The sequence below is a fragment of the Aedes aegypti genome, chromosome 2 (genome assembly GCF_002204515.2).
Source record: "Aedes aegypti strain LVP_AGWG chromosome 2, AaegL5.0 Primary Assembly, whole genome shotgun sequence".
NCBI lineage: Eukaryota > Metazoa > Arthropoda > Insecta > Diptera > Culicidae > Aedes > Aedes aegypti.
Window position 1 is genome coordinate 10806927 of NC_035108.1, and position 26033 is coordinate 10832959.

The 26033-nt window shown below is 36.8% G+C and overlaps 1 protein-coding gene across 4 annotated transcripts in view; it reads right to left on the reverse strand.

The window, feature by feature from the left end:
• LOC5567847 overlaps positions 1-14912 on the reverse strand; it is a 318832-nt gene extending 303920 nt beyond the window's left edge. For 2 of the 4 annotated variants that reach the window (XM_021839894.1, XM_021839895.1), the window contains exon 1: positions 14058-14910. The gene's annotated coding sequence lies outside the window, so the exon portion shown is untranslated. Of the gene's footprint in view, positions 1-14057 lie in introns of all 4 variants that reach the window. The other 2 variants (XM_021839896.1, XM_021839898.1) reach the window with 2 other exon arrangements.
• Between the last annotated feature and the right edge of the window lie 11121 nt (positions 14913-26033).

The window sequence follows — 26033 nt, forward strand, 5'->3', positions numbered from 1 at the left end:
CCCCCAACAAGTACCGTTTCGAATGCGCTGTCGGTCTTCGTCCCAGGGTTTGGAAAAGAACCACGCACTCTGTCTGCCGTTGTCGACAGTGCAATCAGCCCGTCCTAAGTGGAGTGAAACCTGCGGTGTACTGTATTGATTATCGGCAGGAGATAATTGTTTGATCTTTGACTAGCTCGAACAACGAACGTCTGGAAATGGTTTCCTTCACCTGGCAGGCCGCGAACTTTGCAGCGTTGGGCTGAAACGGTGCTGATTGACATGGTTCGTTGAGGTTGGGGTGAAAACAGTGGTAGCCATGAGGGGTGTGTTTTTGAGCACTGAAGATTGGGTTCCATGAAGTGCCAATTGAATTTGGGAGTTGAACTTGAATCGAGGTCATTTTGGAATTCATTCCAAAAATAGATGGATTATTCAATCCTTTGCAATATCATGGGTGATGCAGATGGAGCAGGGAAGGATGATGAGAACGTACTCATCATCTGGGCAATAAGTTTGATAACGAATCTGCCAAGTATATTTCAAGGATTCCACTTCCAATCAACTTTGCTAATCAAAGATAAACGTTTTCGCCAAAAACTAATAAAAAACTGTGTTTTATTCATGTTTTATGAATCGTCTCATTAACTCTCTATACTAACAGAAGATTTATCCTGAGATAATCGCACAGACAAGCATTCCTTGCTTTACAAATTCACAAAAGGTTTTAAAGGTCTCAGATAAATCCAGGTTGTGTAGCTTCTGAATCCTTACCACTTAAAACACACTCTTTCCTGTGACAACCATGAAGATGGAGAGGTATACTCGGTCTTTTATTACGATGGATGTCACACAAGCATTCCTTCCCATCCCTGACGACCTTAAGGACGTGGCCATAGTATTTTAGAAATATTACACTGAAGATATCAGAATCCGAGCAGGAATGACAACGACAACTGACAATCAAAACTATTTAATTGACATTAGAGATAAAAGATTTCAACATAATATAAAATTAATTTCCTTATTTTTTGAACTTCTGAACCATAGCGAAATCTGACGTTCGCAGATCTTATAAAGAAATCTCTTCTATTGATTTAATCTTTAAAAAAGGCTAAACATGATATGCAAATGGTATTGCAAAAACAGATTTTGGATATCATTTCAAGTCAATATCACTACCCATATCAAAATTTGTTATAGCTAAGTTTTTTTTGCCTATTGGGGGAGATATTCCCAAACCCCGTCTCTCTTCCTCATGAAATTTTGATTGTTTTGGTCAATCACGGAGTAGCTACTACAAAACGTAGAGTCAACTATGTTCAATTTCTTGCTCGTATTTCTCAAGCGATAGTTTCAAGAATCATATAACTTTTTTTTCAAAGCCTCACCTTTCAATTTGGTCCATATAAAATATGTGTATGGGACGTGATTTTTGGCCAGATTCCCTTGTCCCTTTTGTACTTTTATGGGATACTTTCCAAAATAAATCCAATTTCTTTCCTTTAAGATGTTTCCAATATTGTCTCACTGAATTTGACGCTTTTCAATCCTGACTCCCACTTTTTGTATAAAATCTGAATAAGTTTTGCTCTGTCACACTTTAACACTAGCTGGTGACCAATCGATTAAGTTTTCAGCTTAAACGGATGCTTGGTTCTCCAGATCCGTGCTCTTGAAAATTTGAACTTTGGCTTCGATTCATCTTCACCTTAAAAGCTTTACGTGATTTATGGCTGCTCACAAGGGTGCGGCTTGTTTTTCGAAAGTTCTCAGAATCAAAAATTGGTGTGCTCTTATTAATACAAATCACTTGAGCATGAGCATTGATGACCGTACAATTCTCGTAATTGCTACTCCGTGATTGGCAAGAATAATCAAAATTGTACAGGGAACCAACAGATGTAGCTTGGGAGTTTTGTTAGTGGGAGGGCTTAAAAGCTACATGATCAGGATTCACCTTGGTAAGTGATGCGATTCATGTAACCTCTGTTTAAAAAGTTATCTATCAATGCGTCGACATCTTAAGCATCGAACTATTCAAAAGTTTGAATTTTGAAATTTTGTAAAACATAGATAAGCGCTTATGTCACCACTTAAAGTGACGAACCATCCATAGTTTGTTCAACAAATTCTTAAAAAAATACATGTCATGATACATATGTGTTATTACAAGCATGAAACGAGCTCATTAGTTGATAATCCATCCTCGAATGAACAGTCACAATCGCAGCGTCAACACGTATAAGCAGGAATATACAATAACTTCGATAGCGCGCGATTGAAGTGCTAACTGAAAAAAAAACAATCACTCTGAGCGCGCGAAGAATGAATCGGACAGCGTGGGCCTTCGCAAAGCACTAAGCAAGCGATCGGAGCAAACCGAAAAAAACACTCCGAGCGCGGGAAAATAAATCGGAGCAGTTACTTCAACTTCATTTTTTTAGCACAATTCTCTTCAAAATTAAATTCATGAAAATTTTGTAGAACATCAAATTTGTCTAAACTCAAAGCATGTCTTAGTTAAAAGAGTTTTCTCCAAATTTTTGCTCTTTTCAGTAAAAAAAATCATCTCTGTTCGATCATAGCTTCACGAATGGTCAACCAATTCCAAATATTTTTACATGCTTTTGAAACTAATATAGTTCTTTTCATGCAACACATTAAACTAAAAAATGATTATGACTCAGATATTCAACAACAACTACCCAAAAAACAAGATTGGAATCAATTGAGTATTCATGAAGTTATGGTCAAAAAAAGATGAAAAGATTGAAAAATAACAAAGTTATGTATATTTTACTGATCGACATTTCGTATAATTGAAAATTTACTTTGAAATCGCTTGCGCCATCTCTAAATAGTAATATTTTTGTATCTAATTTTGTGGTTTCTCTTTCATGTCATTTGAAGTCAGAAGAGCACTGGTTTTGAGGACTTTCAAAATATAAGCCGCACGCTAATGCTCACATGAATTTCTTTGAAACTAAATACAGGTATTCTACCAAACGATTTATTTTTGATTTGTTCAACGAATCAGACCAGGATATTTTTGCATTTTTTTTGGACTATTTTTAATCACGCGAAAATATTTTTTTCTAAATACACGTACAGCCATTTAGCTGCACAGACTGTAACTTAAATGCCTGACGACACTAACCGCACGACCACGAGGCCCACAATATTGTCTCACTCTATCAACGAATGCTAAAAATGTCAAGTGGCATAAAAAGCTCTCAGTTAATAACTGTGAAAATGCGTATAAAAAGAGGAGAAGCAGGCTCTGTTACAGTGAGGACGTACCGCCAGAAATAAAAAGAATATATTCCAGAAATATTCGGAATCATCTCTGCTATAAATTCTAGACGATTTGTGGCATAATCTAACTCATGTGGAACAATCGGATCTACTTTTCAACAATTATGATCAAAACCAATATTTTAACTCATTGCTTAGTCGAAAAATTGAACTGTTTCTGACACCAATTTTCCGATCATCCAAAAAACAGGTAAAATGACATCCTTTAATCTTTTATATTTCGCGTGAAATACATAGATCATTTATTGTCGTGTACTGAACATAACATAACATGTTTTAGTTTTCCAGTATTCAAGTATTATTCAAACAAAATTATTATCTTTTTTTAGGCGTCGAGTTACATAATTGTCAGTGGTTTCATCATCCCCGCGGAACTGTCGAGGCTTTAACAGTCCAGTCGAAAAATTTCTCACCCACCGGAGACCACATACGCGGGCGAAAAAAAGTTATCACAATCGTGTGCAGAAATTTTGGAAATGCAGTAAATTTTTCTCATAAAACTTTCACCCGCTTTGTGCATGTTAAATCGCTCACCGCAGAAACCAAATTGATTCGGTTCCCGGCGGAAACATGTTCACATCCCTCTCGGTGCTCACTTCGAAAGCAAAAGCAAAAGCTAGAGCAAAAACGAAACGCCAAACCACAGTGACAAAAACGCAACATTTATTCCGCCAGCCAAAAGTTGTTCTGCAGCGCGCCACTTTGGCCGAGAACAATCGAAATAACGCGTGCTCCGCCGCGAGGGAAACTTGCCCGGTAGGGTGGCCCATAATGATCAATATACAGAAATCTGAAGATGAACCACCCATATTTGTTTATTTGGACTCTCAGAAGCAGGTAATTTTTCAGTGCTTCGATTTTGTTCAAGTTTAGTTAATTGCATCTCTAATCAAAAATATCAGACCTATATTTTTATCTTTTGGAATTCTTGTTTTGGATTGGGTGGGTTAACAAATTAAGTTTTTCTAACCAAAAAGAGTAAAATTTGTGTTTATGAATGCGGTCAAATACCGTAACAATGCCCCATAATGATCAGAGAAAAAAGAGAAAATATTAGAAAAATACTAGACTTTGCCAACATCTGCACAAAATATGACTATTTTCATCAAAAAACGACAATTTTTCATTCTAGGGTTGAGCATCAGGACTTTTCGAACATTGAAGTTCTTCTAGAGCATCCTACTACCCTTCTGCTCTGTTGGCTGGTAGTGAGTGTGTGTAATTTAAATTTGGCTCATGCAGACTATGCGGTGGTGGAAATTATCATCAAACTGCGTGTCCCCTTCGAGCCTAACTCCGGGAATGAGGAGGTAGGTATAATCGCACGCATGGAGCCATAAAAACACACGTTTTCACAGACACGTGGTTTACAAGTTCCCCTTCCCACCCCTCAAGCTCTTATATTCACCACAATGATGATCCGCTATACGCAGAGCTATCATACATATATGTAGGAAGTGGGAATTTGATTTAGCCGCAAATCATACGCGATCATACGCAAGCATAAATGCTGAAAAATCACCCGACTGCAGTTTGCCCTTTCGCAGTTTGAATGGGAGCGTTGGAGTTCTAGGCTAGATATATAAAATCACAGCATAACCGCACTTAATAAAGTCCAACCGATTGTTATTAATTCCAGTGGCAGAATTTACAATTAAAGCAGAAAAAACGAGGAATCACGCTACATGGGAAAGTGGAAAAGTTCTAAATCATAATGGAACTGCAATTGTTACCGCAGACCCACTACATACTGGACAGTTTAATCAGAAAGAATATTTTTCTACCGTGTTTCCTGTCCATTCCAACGGACCGGAATGAGATAATAGGTGGATTTTGAAGAAGCACTTCTTTGTATCGGTTGTTATGAAAAATTTGCAGAGAAATCATGTGTTTCTCGTGAAAGCAATAACGAGTAAAACAAAATAAGCTTCTGAAAAGTTGTCCAAGATTGCTTGCAGTCGTTCATCCCGGGATAAACCAGCAGTGGATCTTTAAGGCACTTTGTAATATATATTATTGCTCTCAAGATTACGAGTGCTTTGCGAAGGCTCAAGCTTTTTAATTTGTTTTTCGCGCGATCTGAGTGTTTTTTTTAAGTTGGTTAGGTGGGAACATAACAATTTTCAGCAAAATTTCAACAGTGTATTTTATATTTTATTTATTTATTTCTTAATTAAAAAAAAACTGTAGAGTAGAGTAATACATAAAAGAAAAATGAGTGCACTCCCGAAAACATCTCATGTCATTGGTCCTCATTGCATAGCATTACCGACTGTACAAATCGCGGGTGGCTATAAAATGCTCAGCTCTATCGGTTTTGAGAAATCTATATGAACCGTAAAAAAAAAAGTTTGGGATGAACGTCTTTTTCTACATAATAAAAATTAACAAAGCAAGCATCACATTGTACACCTGGCCATGTCCTTGCAGTCACTGGGGGGAAGGGAAGGAATGTTTGTTCAACGTCTACTTAAGAAGATACTGGGAAGCCATACTATCTTCATAGACATCACGGAATAGGGATATTGTGTTTGTAGGGTAGAGTGTATTGGAGGATGAGCTCAATTCGAAAGTTTAGAGCATTATGATAATAAGTACAGTAAAACGGGGTAACTTTGATAGTTTTTTTTTTCGAAGAAAACTTGAATATTTATGAATGCTGTTTTAAAGAATTATGATTTATATTTTTATAACAAGTACTGGCATCCTAGCTATCGATTGTAGTTGATAGATTGCAATCAGTCGGTTTTCTGTTTCGGAGTTACTTTGATAATGGTGTATAAATCGAACAAAATTGAATGAATTTCGTAATGTTTATGCCATCCCTCTAGGCGTTTTACGCTCTATGATAATTTCTGACTTAGATTACAAAAATGGTCCCAGTTTGTAAAAATGGTTTTCGCTAAGAGATTTGAAGCCATATTCAAGTTCTATTTTAACTAGGCTGTCTAATATAGGTGACAAACTATTCAAAACAACATCAAATAGTGATTGTAGACTGAAGAAGGATACACCATTGTGATGATAGGTCGGGATTTACATTGAGTTCTAGATTCAAACGAATCGAATTCTTCGGGGAAGTTTTTCACTACAATGTCCTTGGCTAGCGTTTCGTGCAAAAACGCAATAGAAGAGGTTAATGTGGCTCAGATATTGATTGAAGAAAAAGTAAACAACGAGAGCGTCTCAATGCTAGATTCCTACTTTGGAAAATAGGCACAAAACTCCACCACCATCAGTAAAGCTTTATCTCTTACACTGATAAAGCTAGGGGGTACAAAAGGATGAATACCCCCTTAAAAATAATATTTTTACATTACTTCCAAATTTGAATTTCTACATTTTTACAATGTTCTACAATGTTGAAGGTGCTGTAAAAATACACAGTTTTGCTGTGAAAATTCTCATCATGCTGTTCCTCAACCTTTGTCCTTTTAATGTATGCACAAATAATTGCGGGATCTTGCGTGATCCATAGCAGCTCGTTCAATTGAAAATGACGATTTCCTATGAATAAATATATGAAAAAATCAGAAAATCATTCGTAAATCTTCAAAATTAAGAGCTAGCGCTTCAGTGCCTTCGGCAAAAATGTGTATTATTACAGCACCTTAAACATTGTTGCAATTAAAATTTAAAAGTTGTAGAGATAATGTTATTCTTAGTTTATTTTTTCTTCTACAAATTAATTTATTTTTTCTTCGACAATTTTTTATGAAATGATGTCGCTCACAATACTTTCTTAGCCAGTTTTCAACTTTGACAATATTTTTTTTCATAGCGTATACCATTTGAAGTGATTTTTTAAGTACTCAATAAAAGATGAAACTTTATAGAACATGTTGAAAGGCTAAACCCAATAGTTTCAGCACAAAAACACATGTCCCACTTTTTTTATTTCGTCCCACTGTGCGTCATTAGGGCAAGTGATCACTCTATCGACGGATTTCACGCCAACTCGACACGCGATTGGCAGCACCCCTTCAGAATTCATTGAAACTTTCTGGGTGTGAAGACTATGTGAAACTAAGATACTTTGCATACTTTGTTTTTTCAAAATAGATCTAGACTAACGTTTGGAAAGGGTCAAAGTTTTTTTTTACTTTTTTTATAAACCCGTATAACTCGAAAACGTTAAGACCTACAAAAAAGTGTTGTATGAAGGACTGTCGTGAAATTTCCTGACGTTTTAGTAAAAAATATTAAAAAAATAAAAACACATTTTCTACACTGAAAAAAAGATATTCAAAACTTCAAAGTCGATTTAAAAAAACGGCCACTTCAGATTTTGATCATTCTTAAGCAAAAAGTTTCGTAATTAATTTTTTTTATAAACTCGTATAACTCGAAAATGGCAAGACCTACAAAAAAGTGTTGTATGGGGGACTGTCGTGAAATTTCCTGAAGTTTGAGAAAAAATATTGAAAAAATAAAAACACATTTTCTACACTGAAAAAAAAATTCAAAACTTTAAAGTCGATTTAAAAAAAAACTGCCACTTCAGATTTTGATTATCCTTAAGCAAAAAGTTTCGTAAATAAATTTACTAAAAGTCGTCCATACATTGCAAATTGGGCAAATTTTAGGGAAAATTTTTTTCTTCAAAGATTTTGTTTTAAACCGTCAAATATGATTGTGTTTTCAAGTGATAAATGAGTTTGAATCAGAAAATAGATTGTATTTTTATTGAGAATAGTTAAAAAACGGAATTATACAGTGATTATGTTTTTTAAATGAAGGCAATCAATGGACTTCGCCTCTGCCTATGAGGAAATCAACTCCGTCTAACAATCCGACGGATTTTTATGGTTCTAAAGGTATCACAACAGTATTGCAAACATTGAAAAGTTACAACCTTATCCATATCCCATTAAATTCTCTTCTAGAAAAAGTTTTGTGAAAAATAACTTACTAAACGTACCTGCGTTAAACGCCAGATGAATAAGGAATAATGAATATGTTTGTATTGTTATCTACCTAAAAAAAGTTGATAAGCTCATTACTCATGATTTTATTTGCAAATAACAGTCTTCTTTTTCACGAAACAAAAAAGGATCCTTAAAACAAGGTTAAATACTGGTAATTAGCGACTTTTCTGAAAATTATAACGCTGTTCAAGGATATCACTGGAATAATTCCCAATTCTAAATTTATCATATAAAAGATAATAAATTGGAAAATGTTAGTTTTATTATAATATCAGACCCATGACACAGTAGCAGTTCAGCTATTTATTTCAAAATTGATAAATTTTGTTAAACAAATCAAAAGTTATTTTTAAGTCAGATGAAGCTGCAGCTCATTATAAAAATAGAAAAAAAAAATTGCCAGCTTATGTAATTTCAAGAAAATACATGGATTGGAAGCAGAGTGGCACTTTTTTGCCACATCCCACGGCAATGGCCCCTGTGACGCTATTGGTGGCACTCTCAAGCGAATGGCAAAAAAAGAAAGTCTTGCAAAATGCTATGGAAACACAATCGCAACTCCACGAGAACTATTCGACTGGGCAGTGAAACAAACTGATACATGTATCACCAAATTAAATTTCTGTTATATATATAATGAACAATATGTTAAAATGTCAGAGGAATTGGTGGAATTGTTTGATAAGTTTAAAACTGTCCCTGGTACCCAAAAATATCATTGTTTTATGCCTACTAGTGATACACAAATTGCAGCCAAACGGTATACCAATTCAGAGGATGAACCAAAAATATTCAATTTATTCAGTAAAGCCCAAAAATAATGTAAATATTCATGTACAGATACTACGTTTTAGGATATATAGCAATAATAAAAATAAAAACAAACCACGACTTTTTTCATAAGCATAATATTGACCCTTTGCAGACACCTGTTAAGATTGGCTTTGACCAAATAAAAAATTAAATATTATTGTGATATCTTTCCAACCATAAAAAACCCATCGGATTGTTAGAAGGAGTTGATTTTCTAATTAGCTTATGGTGCGAGATCAATTGAATTTAATTAAAAAAAAACTGTATAATTCCGTTTTATTTCTTTTAACTACTCCCAATAAAACAAATATAATCTATTTTGTGATTAAAACTCATTTATCATTTGAAAATATGATCATACTAGACGATTTGAAGCGAAATAAAAATTAAATAGAAGTTCATTTTGGACTTAAAAAATTCGATGTTAGAAAAACATTTTTCTCTAAAATATGCCCAAATTTACAATGTATGGACGACTTTTAGTAAATTTAATTACGAAACTTTTTGCTTAAGGATAATCACAATCAGAAGTGGCCGTTTTTTTAAATCGACTTTAAAGTTTTGAATATTTTTTTTTCACTGTAGAATATGTGTTTTCATTTTTTCAATATTTTTTTCTCAAACTTCAGGAAATTTCACGACAGTCCCCCATACAACACTTTTTTGTAGGTCTTACCGCTTTCAAGTTATACGGGTTTATAAAAAAAGTAAAAAAAAAAACTTTGAGACTTAAAAAATTCGATGAGCTTGAGCTTGAGCTTGAGCTTGATTGGCCGCCCGTGGATGCACTCCAGTATCGCCAGATCAGCTGCACTTACACAAGGAACCATCGAATGACTGCTTGGGACTAACAGGCATCCTCAGTGTATAAGTGCTGGTGATCTTCTATTTTTAGTCAACAATGGCACCTGCCACGTCAGAATGCAGACCAATGAGGGGAAGGGAGAGGAATTGATGATGCATTGAACTGGCTCCCACGTAGACCGTATATTCCACTGCATCCACGCCAGTTCATGCGGGAGTGTATGGATTGGGGGAAAGGCATGGCAGAGAGAGGTTTGCTTTTGTGGTTAGCAGACTGCCTATGTATCAGGCGTAAGAAAGGCGTGCGCGTGGAAGTAGGAAGCGTTAGGGAAACGGTTTCTTGTCCGTCTCTGGTTCTAGCGTTTGCTATGAACGAATAGTTTTGAGAGTGATATATTTAGAATGGAAGATAGAAGCAAGTGAGAGATACACAACTACAAAGTACGAGGAAAGGGACGGGCCTGGGATTGAACCCATGACCTTCTGCATATGAAGCAGAAGCGGTAGCCATCAGACCACCAACCCCGTCTTTGAGACTTAAAAAATTCGATGTTAGAAAAACTTTTTTCCCTAAAATATGCCCAATTTGCAATGTATGGACGACTTTTAGTAAATTTAATTACGTAACTTTTTGCTTAAGGATGATCAAAATCTGAAATGGCCGTTTTTTTTAATCGACTTTAAAGTTATGATTTTTTTTCAGTGTAGAAAATGTGTTTTTATTTTTTAATATTTTGTTCTAAAACGTCAGGAAATTTCACGACAGTCCCCCATACAACACTTTTTTGTAGGTCTTGCCGTTTTCGAGTTATACGGGTTTATAAAAAAAGTTAAAAAAACTTACTTAAATTGGTAGATTTCCTTTTGTGCGTGTAAGTTAGGATTAAACGTACTAACTGAGCATCAGTAAGCGAATTGGTGTGAAAACAGCCAACAAACATAAAAACTGAACAAAGGAAACCGTTCTGTGGTCGGGAGATGCGGAGCAGGCTTGATAGAAACTCCTCTGCGAGGCAAATATGATGCGATTTTGCCGTTTTACTAAGGAGTAATAACTGAACTCAAAGTTTTCAACACAGGTCTTCAAGCGGTCCGACTAAGAGTGCAAAAATATGAGAGGATTTTTGTCTGGTACTCCCCCTCTCTTTCAATGCGATACTCACCTTTACTCACGCTTCAAAAGAACTCTAGGGTGTCCCGCTCGAACAAGACAGTCCCCGGTGAGTTGTGAGAGCACTCTTTTTTTAATGGAATTTCACTATTTTGTGTTTTGTGCTGCATTTTCCTCGCTCATTTTAGTTGCCTCTCTGCTTAGCATTTTTTCGCTCCCTCGTAAAGAGTCAATGACAGCACGCTGCGCTAGAGTATGTCATCGAACTCTGATGATGTTAGGGAATATTATCAAGCCTGATGCGGAGCGAGAGAGAGAGAGTGATTAAGTTACTCGATGTTGCAATTGTATGTGTGCAGCCTCGATCTCCATAGACGGTTGGCTTGATTTGAGCGTATGAATTCATTCTAGAGACTATTGCAGTAACGGATAGATGTAAATTTTATTCTATCATCGTTCGTTCACTACAACTTTTAAGCTCGTAAGCTAGTGAACGTTGTATTTACCAGCCTGAGCATTAAAATCTCCTATGATGATCTTGATATCGTGGAATTGAATGGACGGCTTTGATTGGTCATAATTAATTAATAATTAATAATTAATAATTAATTGGTCAAGTCATAAAGTTTAACAAGACATAGTTTTGGAGCATATTTTCATAATCAGGAATGCTAAAAGCCAAATCTAAATGATTTTAAGAACAAACTTTTGATAGGCAAACAAATTTTCAGGCCAGCCATGTTGTATGCTGTACCAATACTAGTCCATGCTGTTGTAACACCAGGAAGTAAGCTCTGCAGAGAATTCAAAATAAAATTTTGAAAATGGTTCTGAAGCTTCCTCCCTGGTATAGTACCAATGAGTTACATAGAATATTCAATGTTGAAACATTGGAACAAATGGCAAATAAAATAATTAATAATTTCAGGCACAATCTTCTATTGCCACGATGAATGCGTTATTTGTTTAGGTTAAGTTAGGTTAAGTATATTGAAAACGTGTTTTTTTTCTCTTATAAGCAGGTAAAATCAACTCACCTGTAAAGAAATCTGAACTGCTACGGCAAATGAAATGTAATTTGTTTAACAAAATGTTTATAAAATCTTAAATTTGTTTTACCAAATTAGGATGATAGTGTTGTCTAATAACACAGAATACCTAGATATAAGAAATGAATGTAATGTTTGGAATGATACTGATAAAGAAATAAAAAAAAAGTCTAAATGTTTGTCCTAGTTTGAAAGTGCATTAAAACGACATCAAAGAATATTTGGGTTTCTTAGTTGGCTAATGCTCTAACACTTCCAGCAGCACTACAATTTGGAATTCATGGAAAGTCTCCAGGTTTGCAAAACCAAACCCTCTCGCCATAAGATCAAACTTCCTACTTTGATCAGTTAGTCGATGATCGCTAAAGTTTCTTTATCATGCTTCAGCTGGTATCGCGAGAAGGTAACATAAAAGTGTTATGGAATATAAGGATAAGTTCCACTCATTGGGACCAATTATATTTCTTCAGCTACTTAAAATCCGAATGTATTGCGATGTACAGAATTTATCAATAAAAATAGTTCTGTAATCAAGAGTAAAAGTGGCGCAAAAACAGGCAACTGCATTTCAGTTCTGTGATCCGGACCGTTTCAACATTTCCAAAATTTTGTATGAGTCGTAACACTTGAGCCTACCAAGTCCGCTGTCTTTGAACGTTACATAATTTGTCAAAGGCGCCTAATTCGCCTTTTCGACTTTAAAGGGCTAATATACAGCTAAAATTAACTATATTATTGAGCTAAAATAGACTATATACACTTCTTGGTTACTTAGGAGAAACTTGAAAAAAAAATATCATCGTTGGACTCATTTTTCGCGATGCTTTTTGAAAATTCTTGATGCTTTATTATTTTTGTGCATTACTATTAAAGTATTCCTATTCATGAAATCATACTTGAAAAACTTTCTGTCGAGTTAGTGGAACTCAGAAGTTAGGCGGCATCCACAAATTACGTAACGCTCTAGGGGGAGGAGGGGTAGGCTCAAGCGTTACGACTCATACAAAGATTTGAAATTTGTCATACAAAAAGCGTTACGGAAGGGGGGAGGGGTCAAAAATTTCCAATTTTAGCGTTACGTAATAAATGGACGCTGCCTAAGGACATCATTTCTATGCAATTTCGCTTCTAAGATTGGCATGATTCCATAGCATAAACACTGACTGCCAAAATAATAAATTACTTCGTTTAGTTACCCAACTCATTATTCCATAAACCGTCGAACGAACCCATTCAAAAATCGATCAAGTCTGATTCAAATCCTAATGCTCTTTGGGTTCTGAACCACTCGAATTGGTCACATGGCCCCAGCAGAATCAGCTTCCCACAGCTCAAAGCACTCCGCCGGACCGTGTGGTTGACGTTTAGCAACCTGCCACAAGGTGTTCCCCGTCGCCAAGGCAGAAATGGTGTGTTGCAGAAATTGCTCCGTAACCCGAGCAAAAAATCGAATAAAAGTGAACGGAATGCAAATAACCTGCTTGTAATGCAGCGCACATAGAATCCGACCAACGACAGCATAGGATCGGTGAGAGCATCGCTGTGGCACTCGCGTCTCATTGAAGTTGGTATCACGGTTCTTAGACGCACCGTGATTAACAAAAAAAAAAAACATAAATTATGAACTTATCATTCGAAAGATATGGTTTATTTAAGGGTTAACATAGGGGCCGAGTGGTAAGAGTTCGCGGTTACAAAACAAAGCCATGCTGAAGGTGTCTGGATTCGATTCCCGGTCGGTCTATGATCCTTTCATAATGGAAATTTTCTTGGCTTCCCTGCGCATCTTTCTGGCCTCACAATATACGAATGCAAAAGATGGCAACTTTGGGAAAGAAATCTCTCAGTTAATAACTATGGAAGTGCTCATGAGAACACTAAGCTAAGAAACAAGCTCTGTCCCAATGCGGACGTAATGTCAAGAAGAAGAAGAATACAACGTTACAGTATCTTTCAATTGGTGCATTGAGAACTGATGGCTATTTTTTCGTTAAAACGCTTTCAGACACACCGTGGTAATGCATTCCGCAGGAAAAGGGCAGAAAATCAACTTACCTTTTATGGGAACGAACCAGCGGCACCAACTTGAGTAAACTTCTCCCTTCGGTTGCCTGGCGCTCCGCCCACTACGAAGCACTCGTTTTCTGCCAAGGAATTCCTACGCCGTGCGCTGTCCTCGCGGTGGTCTCGGGTTCCCCCCGTTGGATTAACACTAAGAATCCACACTCTTTCTCTCTGTATTCCCACAATAGCACTGATGAACACTAATTAAATTGAGAACTTTTTGCACTACACACAGGATCCTTAATTATTAGCTCGATCTAGGAAGCTCATAATTGCTGCTATCTTCAGCAACTCTACGCAGAGCTGGGAGCCCTTGCACTCGCTTTGAAACTATTTTTCTTGCTTTTTCTTCACACTTCCTGAAGCCAGCTTTGCTCAAGAACGCATTTAATAGGCCCCGATGCGCGTACAAGCTGTAATTTGTAACAGAAAGTTGTAGCTCCGAGCGAACCGGATTATCGAAGCCCCATCATTCAGATGCTGGCCATCCTTCCCTATCTCTCTGTACCCGGTTCACATCACTGTTGAACCCTCTAGGTATATGAAACTATCATGCATTGCAATTCAATTCGCATTGTGATCCACTTAATCGACCCAACTGCCAACCTTGTCAGCTACGGCGAAATCTAGGTGACGTTCGCCGATGTTCGCGATAAACCACCTATCCAGGTGACGGCAGATAATCGCGAAACAACTACATGAGTCACCAAAACGAAGCTTTTTTTAGTTGTGCTACGCTCGCACTTAAACGACACAAATACGCCGCGCAGTGCGTTGTTCCAGTTGGATGAAACGAAGCGCGCGCGAGCATCCAACAAGTCGTCGCTCAGCCGCGATCCGATGCAAACTGCGGCTGCGTGGATGAGTTCGCGTTTGCGTTTGCTTTCGCGTGCTCGCGCTAGGCTTCGGCTTCTTCAGGTGATTCCAGCCGCGAAGGCTCTCTCTCGTGCTGCAATGTGCAAAAGACGACGAGCAGCAGCGCGGAGCAGGTGTGAATGCAAACAGTGCATCAGATGTGTTGGTGAGAAGAGAGCGAATGAAAAAAAATCTCCAGCTGAGAAAGTACAGAGGAAGGTTCGGCTTATGGATATGCGATATGCATTTTTTTTAGATCGATACGAATCGAAACGATACGTGAAAGTTCTAGCATTGTTAATGATAAAACAGAATGAGATATCAAAGCGTTTTGTTGAGTTCGATAAAAAAAAACTCCAAAAATGTGCGGATGTTTTTGAAACGAAAAGAAATTTTGATTTTATTTCGCGAAATTGATTTCCCATCATTTGTAAAACAAGTTTTTGTAAAACTTCGGATGGATTTCGCAGATCAGGGGCTTCCAAGAGATTATCATGCATTGCCAAGAACTCACAAAGAGTTTACAGATGTTCCCAAGAATATCCAGTAGGTTCTTAGATGTCCTCTATGATTCCTAAGGGCTTCTCAGGCTTCGATATACACTTCAAACACTGGACTTTTAAAACATCAGAATAACTCTTTGGAATTCCTGAAAACATTTTTGGAATCACTGATACGGATTTTGGGAATTGAAAACTCAGAAAACTGCTAGGAGCCTCATAGTAATCTATAGGTAAGTCTCTGAAATTCCATAGAAATTGCCAGGAACGTTTGAAAACACCCTTTAAAAGCCCTTGGAACCTCTTAGAAATTTCTTGGATACCCCTGTGTGGAGGACTCTGTGTGAGATTTGGTAAAGAGAGATTTCAATATACTTTTTTTCATAATGATATGACTACATTTTGTTTGTGTACTGAAATATATAAATGAAGGATGAAAATTCTTATATCCAGTTATGGTTGAGGGCCACGAATATAAATTGATGTGTGAAAATTAGTTCATCACAATGTTGATTGTGATATTGATTATGGATATTGTGGACATAAATATGCGACAAATAAGGCTTTCAAAAACTATATGATCACATTGAAAATAGATATAGATAGATATATTATAACATGACCTTATAAACCCATTCAATGATGCTCTTTCAATTTAGTTTGATTGATAACGAAGCTGCGCATTGAATAAACTTCAAGGATGCATTGAATTTATTGGTAACAGTGTTGCCAGTAAAATAAAACAACAATATTGCGAATAAATAAGTAAAAAAATGATTCAAACAAGTAAAAGGATAAAGATTTTTGAATAAACGATGACTGTTAAGAACATTCTGACGTTTAAATGACTTTATTGAATATATTTCAGCAATAAATTGAAGATTTATGATATTTCTTGAATTTTCGTAATAAAACAATACACCACATTTTTATAAATTTTCAAAATACGATGGATAAATTTCCTTGAAGTTGTCATATTAATATAACTTCTATTAATATCCAAAATACACTGGATGAATTTGCTTGCAGTCGTCATATCAATGAACTGCAGTTCAGAATATTTTGTTTTAAAGAATGTTTGCAAAAACAAACAAAACGTTTGAAAATTTTACCAGATTTAATGCAAACCATCATTTTTCAGTATGATCAAGCAGTTTTGAGGGATTTGTAAAACAATTTTCGGCTTGAAATTTTGATTATGTGAAATATTGATTTTAATGATTTTTACCTGCTATAAATACTTACCGTTTACCACGGGTATCAGTCCAACATATATTCTATCGTTTAAAACAACGTGATTTCTCATGTTTGTTTTATGATCTTAGATTATTTTACTGAAATTTCCTTTTGGATAGCGTTTGGATAGGCTGAAGCTTGGAAAGCTTAATGAAAAATATGTATGAATATTTAACTTGACTTCTACAAGTATTTGTCTTCAGTTTTGATTTACAGACGAAAAAAGCTCGGGAATTATGTATTTGTGTGGTTTTCTGGGTAAAATAAATTTTGAGTGTTATCGGAAATTAGGTTAGGTTTCGTTTGTTTGTCTTTTTAGTCCTGTTTAGTCTCTTTTTGGTCCAGGTTTGGTCATTGGAGTTCTTATTTTCACGATACTCAGTCGCTACTAGCCCTGTAGTTTAGAAAATTTGAACGTTTTCGAATTCGTACACTTCAGGTTAATTATCAGAACTCCAGATCTGAAAGACTTCCTGTAAGAGCTGGTGTTCCTCAAGGCAGCATTTTGGGACCAATATTATACAATATTTTCACATCTGACTTACCTGAGCTACCTCAGGGATGTCAAAAATCTTTGTTTGCGGATGACACAGGCCTCTCCGCCAAAGGACGAAGCCTGCGTGTCATCTGTAGTCGATTGCAAAAAAGTTTGGATATTTTTTCTTCATACTTGCAAAAATGGAAGATTTCTCCTAATGCTTCCAAAACTCAACTAATAATATTCCCACATAAACCAAAAGCTCTTTATTTGAAACCTTCAAGTAGACATGTTGTCACGATGAGAGGGGTTCCAATAAATTGGTCAGATGAAGTTAAGTATCTAGGGCTCATGCTAGATAAGAATTTAACTTTCAAAAATCACATTGAGGGCATTCAAGCCAAATGTAATAAATATGTAAAATGTCTCTATCCCCTTATTAATAGAAAATCAAAACTTTGTCTTAAGAACAAGCTGTTGATATTCAAACAAATTTTCAGGCCAGCCATGTTGTATGCTGTACCAATATGGACTAGCTGTTGTAATACCAGGAAGAAAGCTCTGCAGAGAATTCAAAATAAAATTTTGAAAATGATTCTGAGGCTTCCTCCCTGGTATAGTACCAATGAGTTACATAGAATATCCAATGTTGAAACATTGGAGCAAATGTCAAATACAATCATTAATAATTTCAGGCAAAAATCGTTACAATCTTCTATTGCCACGATTAATGCGTTATATGTTTAGGTTAAGTTAGGTTAAGTATATTAAAAACATTTTTTTTTCTCTTATAAGCAGGTGACATCAACTCACCTGTAAAAAAAACTGAACTGCTACGGCAAATGAAATGTAATATGTTGTTAACAAAATGTTAATTAAATCTTAAATTTGTTTTACCAAATTAGGATGATAGTGTTGTCAAATAACACAGAACACCTAGATATAAGAAATGAATGTAATGTTTGGAATGATACTAATAAAGCAATTAAAAAAAAAAAAAAAAAAAAAAAAAAAAAAAAAAAAAAAAAAAAAAAAAAAAAAAAAAAAAAAAAAAAAAAAATGAACGTTTTCGAATGAAACGCAAACAGTTAATCAAATCTCAAAAATACGAAATATATTTTTTTTAATCGGACTCGATTGAACAAGTAATCGCTTAGAGAAAAAATATTTTTTTTTCTTAAAAACCAGTTTTTTTGCTCAACATTTAAGAAATGTTCAAGAAAATCTATCATTGCATTACACCTGCTATCTGGATTGCGATGATTTTCAATGATTGCTGACGATTGAATGATGGATTTTTGAACTTTAATCATCCGGGGATTCAAAAGTTTTGTGGATTATTTATATTTACAGTGCCCGTCTGATTTTTGCAACATGCCAAACATTTTCATATTGCCTAAATCGAACTGTGCCAGAATCGAACGGTTGTTTTTATTACAATTTTGTTCACCGTTATTCTGGGGTTGAATATGCTTATTGCAGAAAATCCCTTCAATTAAAAGTAATTCAATTCAATTTAATCGTACGGTTTTGTTGCAAAAATCAAATCGTGCCAAAAACTAACCGCGCCAAAATCGTACGAGCACTGTACATATTTGGGAATACAACCGATTCTGTTTCTGCACGGATTTTTTTTACACGGCAATGCAAGAAAAGTTTTCATACATTTTATCCGCCAAAACCTTATTTTTGCATGAAATGTCGAGAAAATGTGTTACTTTTTTTTGCACGGTTTTTGAAAATTTGAACAGGAAACTTTTTTGCACGGTACGCACTGTGCCAAAACAGAATCGGGTGTCTACCTATCCAAATATGTAACAAATAAGTATTAAAACATTAACAAGATTCAATGAAGTGATTTGGCATATTTGAAATAACTTTGCTGTTTTGCAGCCCATATAATTGCAATTTTATGAATGAAATTTAGAAAACTGTAGCCATATAACGAACGCGGAAAATCGAATCTTCGTATGTTGGTCATCCCATTCTTAACAAATGTTTGCATTTTTTATTTGGTTACAAAACATTAATTAAAGAATATATGAACCATTCCATAGAACGTGATGGGAAGGTATAGCTCCGAAGTATTTCGGACAAGGTTGTTCCAGAACATCTCTGGGACAGGTAGGGTAAAAATCACATAAACTTCCTTTTGGAACCCATTTATCATTTGGAAACGAAATGTTTTCATACAAAATGTGAACATATCCGTCATTTGTAATAAATTACAATCGATCAGGATAATTAAAAAACTATAATTAACCTAGAGTCAGACTAAGGCCTCCAGAATGTTCTGAAATTTTGAAATAAACTATAATTGATGTCTACGTATGTTGGTTTACAGCACTCACTAAACCTTAACAGACGTGTCCACAAATTTTGACAAGTAATCGAATATTGGAAGTCATCCAATTTTTTGGAATTCAGGTCCTTATGATCTACCAAATCAACTACAGTCTATACTAACCCAATTCTATTGATACTTTCTCGTTTCTATCCATAAAACTTCATATGGCTCGAAGAGTTTTCTTCTAAGAATGTAGATAATCTTATGATAGGCAGAACATACTGAAGTTGTGGGCATCAATTTATATATGCAGCTTGACTTATTATTCAAACAAAATGTTTTTAATATATCCATACTTGATCATTGATTGATTGATCACAATTCATGCCCACAACTTAAGTATGTTCTGCCTATCTTAAGATTATCGATATTCATAGCAGTACACTCTTCGATCCATATGAAGCCTTATGGATAGGAACGAGAAAATTTCAAGATAATTGGGTTAGTATAGACTGTAGTATATTTGGTAGAACATAAGGACCTGAATTCCAGGACGATTTGGATGACTTCCAATATCCAATTTCTTGTCAAAATTTGTAGTTACGTCTGTTAAGTTTAGTGAGTGCTGTAAACCAACAAACGTAGACATCAGTCGCTAAAAAAAACTTATCAGTCTGTGTTGATTATGGAAATTTTTTTTTGAATTTTGTATGTAGCCTACGGGTTAATTTGAAGAATAAGGAGAACGATTTAAATTATTTAAACAATGGCAATTTTTCATTCAATTTATTGTCGACAATTTTACTCTATAATTGGCGAAATTCCGTTTGATTTCGTTTAATTCCAACTAATTTTACGTTATCGAATTCCATAGAACCCGGCGAAATGTTGAATCGAACGGTGTTTGACGGAATCATTTGAAATATCGCATACCCTTAGTATAGCTACTTGCAAGTGTTCGATATTCAATGCATACCGGTGGCCTGTAGAGTCGTCGGAGAAATGAGATAATTGGCTTGAGTGTGAACCACAATGCGTCATGTGGTGAAGGGCTTAGTGATAGTGATTAGATTGCTGCTGCTGGGAGGAGATTGGTGGGTATGGTGGAGTCACGATTATGAATTGTAAATTGTATCATTGCGGGAGTTGCGTGATCATTTCCGCGAGATTGATTGATGATATGTTTCGGTTAAAATGCATTCGATTGAGGGGAAGGAATAAGCAGTTCATATTAAATTGTACATTAAATGTGAAAGTTGAGTCTTGTTTTTGTTCTCTTTGTGAGTAATAGGGGAGATGTCCCAGTACCGAACACCTTAACGGGTAAGTGCTGTAAGAATACTAAATTGAAAGCAGACGTTGTGCCTATGGGGAAATAATGCTAAAAAGAAATAGAAGAATGCGACAAGTTTGTAAAGAGTAAAGAATTTCTGAGTTTTGAATTTATTAGCTAAGAATCTGGTACTGGGAGATGTGCCCTTTGAATATTAGAGTTTGATAGTTAATATTCCGCTATACTCATAGAAATTTCATGTTAATGACGGAATCATCAAGATTCTAGTAAGAATTTTATTTCAATGTTAAGAATCTTAGTCTTAGGGTGATTCTGGAAATGAAAAAATATCAAATGTCGGAACAAACGAGGAGTTCAAGTTCTAAGCATAGTGCCATGAAAGAAGAGCATACCTATTTATCCATGTTCCACCTACTACAACGAAGAATGTCTCTATTCGCTGTAACCCTGAAGGACCGAACCAACGAAGCCCCCAACCACACTTGACTATCCCCCTAGGAGAGCACCGGAACGGAACATCAGCGCAGAGTCCCTGTCGGTCACTTAATCCCATTGCCGATTCCGAAAACAACTTAATTCAATTAATTAGCATCGTCAATAGAGCTCCACCATTGTTCCGGAGAGTCGCTTATGTTGTCACACGAATGCAATTATTTTTCACATTTTACACGGTACCACACCGTAATTGAACGGTGTGACCCCAGGCTGCAATCGTCACCGTGTCTACGATTGTCGTAGTAGAATTGCATCGCTCTTTCACTGATGACCAGGTCTCGGATAATCACCCTCACTTTTGCACTGCAGAACCCAGGATGTCTAAATTGGAAAATTATTTAGGAAATGCACAACTGTGGGAAGCGGGGGAGAAACAGTGCCCGTAAGGTCCACATCATGATGCTGTTTTCAGATGCATCAGACCGTGTCAACACTTACCACCTTTTCCAAACTAGGCATTCATGAAGACCACACCAGGAATGGAATTCGATTCGAATTGAAGAAGGTTCAAACTCCACCAGCAGCAGTCGAGCGAAGCACAGTGGCGGAAAGCCGGACAAAACCATAGAATTTGCTATCTGATCGAGATACTTTTGTCTTTATACAACCCGCTGAAACTCTTTTAAAAATTAGTGTACTGGTTGAAATCAGATTAGAAAAATTATGAATATGCACCCTGGTACCACGATTCTAATGTGTTTTCATCATATGAACATACACCATGATATCATGTGATCATTGATGCTGTCAAACTCGAAGTCGTGTTTTTCGATTCAATGAAAATGGAGGTGAACCAACGCGAGTCGAGAGAACAAGTTCTTTCCAAACACCTGGAATTTCCTGACCTGGCAGTTGGGAAAATGTTGAACATTCACCATTCAACCAGGTCCGTCACACTCGGCTTCAGATTGGGTACCACTTCTAGTACTGCATTCGGTCCCTCGTAGTGCAAAAGGTACCCAAGTTTGACAGATCGCAGTACACTTTTCACGGCATTCTAGATTTTGCCATGCGCCATAAAATTTTGGGTAGCTGCAAGGGACATGGGGGTCTTTAATTTGTCTTTGATTCAACCGTCTCCAGAGTGTTGAAGCGGTTGACGTTAGACCACGGCAAAGAAGCTGGAAGAAAACCGGGATCGGAGAACAAAACGACGGAGGGAAAGGTGAAACGGATGATTACAGCAAAACCTAACGTCTCAAGCCGTGATTTGGCTAACAAGATCGGCATGTCGCAGAGCTACATCCAGAATGCAAAGAAGAGAGCTGGACTACATACATACAAGCTACAGAACTTCCCAAACCGCGATGAGCGGCAACAATCGACGACAAAAACTCGGGCACGGAAGCTCTACGAGAAGATGCTGACAAAATATGGCTGCTGTGTGATGGACGACGTAAAAGCCGATTTTAAGCAAATTCCGGGGTTGTAGTTTTTCACCGGCAAGAGCAAGTTCGACGTGGACGACAAATTTAAGAAGAAGAAAATGTCGAAGTTCGCCTCTAAATATCTCATTTGGCAGGCCATCTGCTCTTGCTGACTGAGGAGTGAGCCTTTCGTGACAAAGGACACAGTAAATGTCGAGATCTACAAATCTGAGTTCCTCGAGAAGCGCCTTTTGCCGTTCTTTCAGCAGCATGACGGAGCTCCGCAATCTTGGCTAGATTTGGCATCATGCCACTATTCTAAAAGTATCCTGGAGTGGTATGAGGCCAATTCTGACCATTTTGTTCCTAACGACATGAATCCGCCAAACTGTCCGGAGCTGCGCCCGGTGGAGCATTACTGGGCAATAATGAAACGGGAACTTCGGAAGAGCAGGAATATAGTCAAAAACGAGAAGGCATGTTAAGAAATTTAAAAAAAAAAAAAACTGAGAAACTGGTATCGAATGACACTGTAAAGACTTCGATGGAGGGTATCAAGCGAAAATGCCTTCAATTTTACACTCAAGGCTTCATCGATTAACTTTTCTTTTGATTTTTGAAGTAACTTCCCTAAAATTTTGGTTTGATTCTAAACATTATAAGAAAATTGGCATGACACTTTCGGTGTCGCAATAATTTCGTGTTCGCCCTTTTTCATGAGTCAGCTTGCCGTTTTGTTTCTTTTTATAGTTGATTGCTTAGAAGGTTGATGTCTTCGTGAAAGGTATAAACCAGATAGCCCAGGTAGTGGTAAGAGCCCAGATAGTGAAAAAGAGAATTTGGCTGCTAGGTGGTGTTAGTGATAAATTTTCTTCAATTATAACTTTCATTAGTTAGAAGTTAAATATCTTTGGAAAAGCTGTGCAGCTGAAAAGGACAATTTAGCAGTAGGCAATCTTACTAGAATTCATCTGCTAGATGATCCTCCTAGTAACTTTTTATGAACATTCTTTATCCCAAGATCACGATATACAAGAAGGTTCATCTACTAGACTGATACTGCCTAATATCTTATTCAGATTGCAACTGCTCTGTTTATGCAAACAAGGTCCATATTCATATTCGCTCTACAAAATATCCTACGTCTTTAAATAAATCTTCACATCTACTGATGACGACGCATGTTTCACTTACCGACGACTATTGTATCTAAGGGGGCGATACAACATCTATTCGAACAAAATATAAACTAGAAACGATTGGTTCGACGAGGAGATTTTGGAGGAGAAGAATGCAGCGAGGGCTGCAATTCTGCAGCATGGTATGCGGCAAAACGTGGAACGATACTGAAGCGGAAACAGTAAACCCGCCTATTCCGGGACAAAAAGCGCCACATGGAAGAGGTGAAATACCAAGAGATGAAGATGCTGTACCGTTCTCAAGAAACGCGAAAGTTCTATCAGAAACTCAACGCATCTGGCAAAGGCTTCGTTCCGCAGGCTGAAATGTGCTGGGAGTATCTTAACGGACAAGGTGATCGAAAGGTGGAAGCAGCACTACGATGAACACCTGAATGGCGAAGAGAGCAGAGGCACAGAATGTTAAGACAGCGAAGCGATGGAAGGTGTGAAAATTTGCGTGAAGATCTCGGGCGAACACTCCAGTTTGTTCGAGTCTCTGCGGGGACTACGACGTGCCTGTTGTTCAATATTGCGCTTGAAAATTTCATGCGAAGAGTCGAACTGCATTATCCTCAGAAGCGATGGGACGCCAGACCCGAGCGTCTATCCGGCTCGAACGACCAATGTTGACGCTGCTGATAGACACTGGCCGGACTCATGGCCTGTGGTGCAGTTTACAGTACAGTAACTTGAGCGTTCATAGTAGACATGCGGGAACTAAGTTCTTCAGATTTCTAATCACAACAAATACACGAATGTAATGATTTCAAAACTGTATTCACGTAATATAATTAGTTTATTAACTATATACACTATATACAATACATTTTTATGCTAACTGCACCTTTCCCAGTCTGTAGGATAAGGTGTGCCGGCACAATCGTGCGCGCAATAATATCTATTGCGGCTATGACCTTACGATGCGGCGGTCAACTACAGAACTAAACTAATGATATATGATCATCTGCTTTCGCTGCTAATGTTGGTAATAGGAAACGATAAGATTAGAGACAAAATTGTTGTAGATCCAGTAATGAGTTCAATGTATTTCTCTGCCTCGTATATCGATATATACGATCGGCTAGATGTTATCAGCTCTGTATCGTTACCAATACTATCTAATAGTTGTTTACGAACTGATGTGCGAACGGCTCGGATTGCGATTATTCTATTTCGGTTCTGTTTTGTCTGGAGATGACCAATATAGATACAAATCAGAGAGAGAAAGAAAGGGGTTGTTCCACTAACTGGATTGTTTTCGATTCGCCTTGCAGACACTTGATGGAAGGTACAGTGAAGATATTGCAGATTACTATCCTATCTATTCTACAGGAGGGACGCTGTGCAAGGAGAATTTTTATAGTGGTTAAAATCATGATCGAACGTTCACATTTGGCGTGAACATAGAGGATATGAAAGATTTCTTTTCTAAGCCATCCCCCGATCTGCTGAACAGCTTTGTCGGAAACACCAACTTTTTAGCTGATAAGAATCAAGATACAGACAATTAAAGAAAATGTGTTACTAGCGCCACGCAGCGGACAAGTTCTCATCCAGACTCTTCACCGCCAGTTAACCCTCAATATGGTGAACAGCTTTACCGAAGACATCAACTTTCTAGCTGATATGGATTTTGATGTTGAGAAGATTGAAGATTTATTTTTGAGTGCTATCTAGTGGATGAATTTTCAAACAGACTTTTCACCGCCAAATAGCCTTTGATGTGCTGAATAGCTATGTTGAAGATACCTTTCTTCTAGCTGACACGGCTCTTGAGATACAGACAAATGGAGAAAATTTGTCACTAGCACAAACCTAGCGGAAAATTTCTTAATCAGACTCTCCACTGCTAGTTAGCTCTTGATCTGCTCAACAGCTTTGTCGAAGACACCAACCTTCTAGCTCATATGACATGACATGTTAATTATGATTTGAAAATCTGAAATTATCACAATTGTGTGAATCATTTTTAGAGTGATTGTTTTGATATTTTTGATCAGTGGGTGGTGGGTTGGGTGGTAAGCAAGAAGTCGAAGCCACGTGGTTTTACGAACTGGCACTGTACTGTAGCAATTTGCTCCCTAGGTGGCATTATGGTACATAGGAAATCAGAATAAATTTGTTCCTGCTTAAACGTCTATCTGTGATAATATTTAACGCAATTTAATAAATTTTAGCTGTATAGAATAACAAAATATCGATAGCTTATTAGAAAAAAATTGTTATTTATCTGAGAAGAAGGTTATTTAATGGATTTCTTTTATTCGTGAGGAG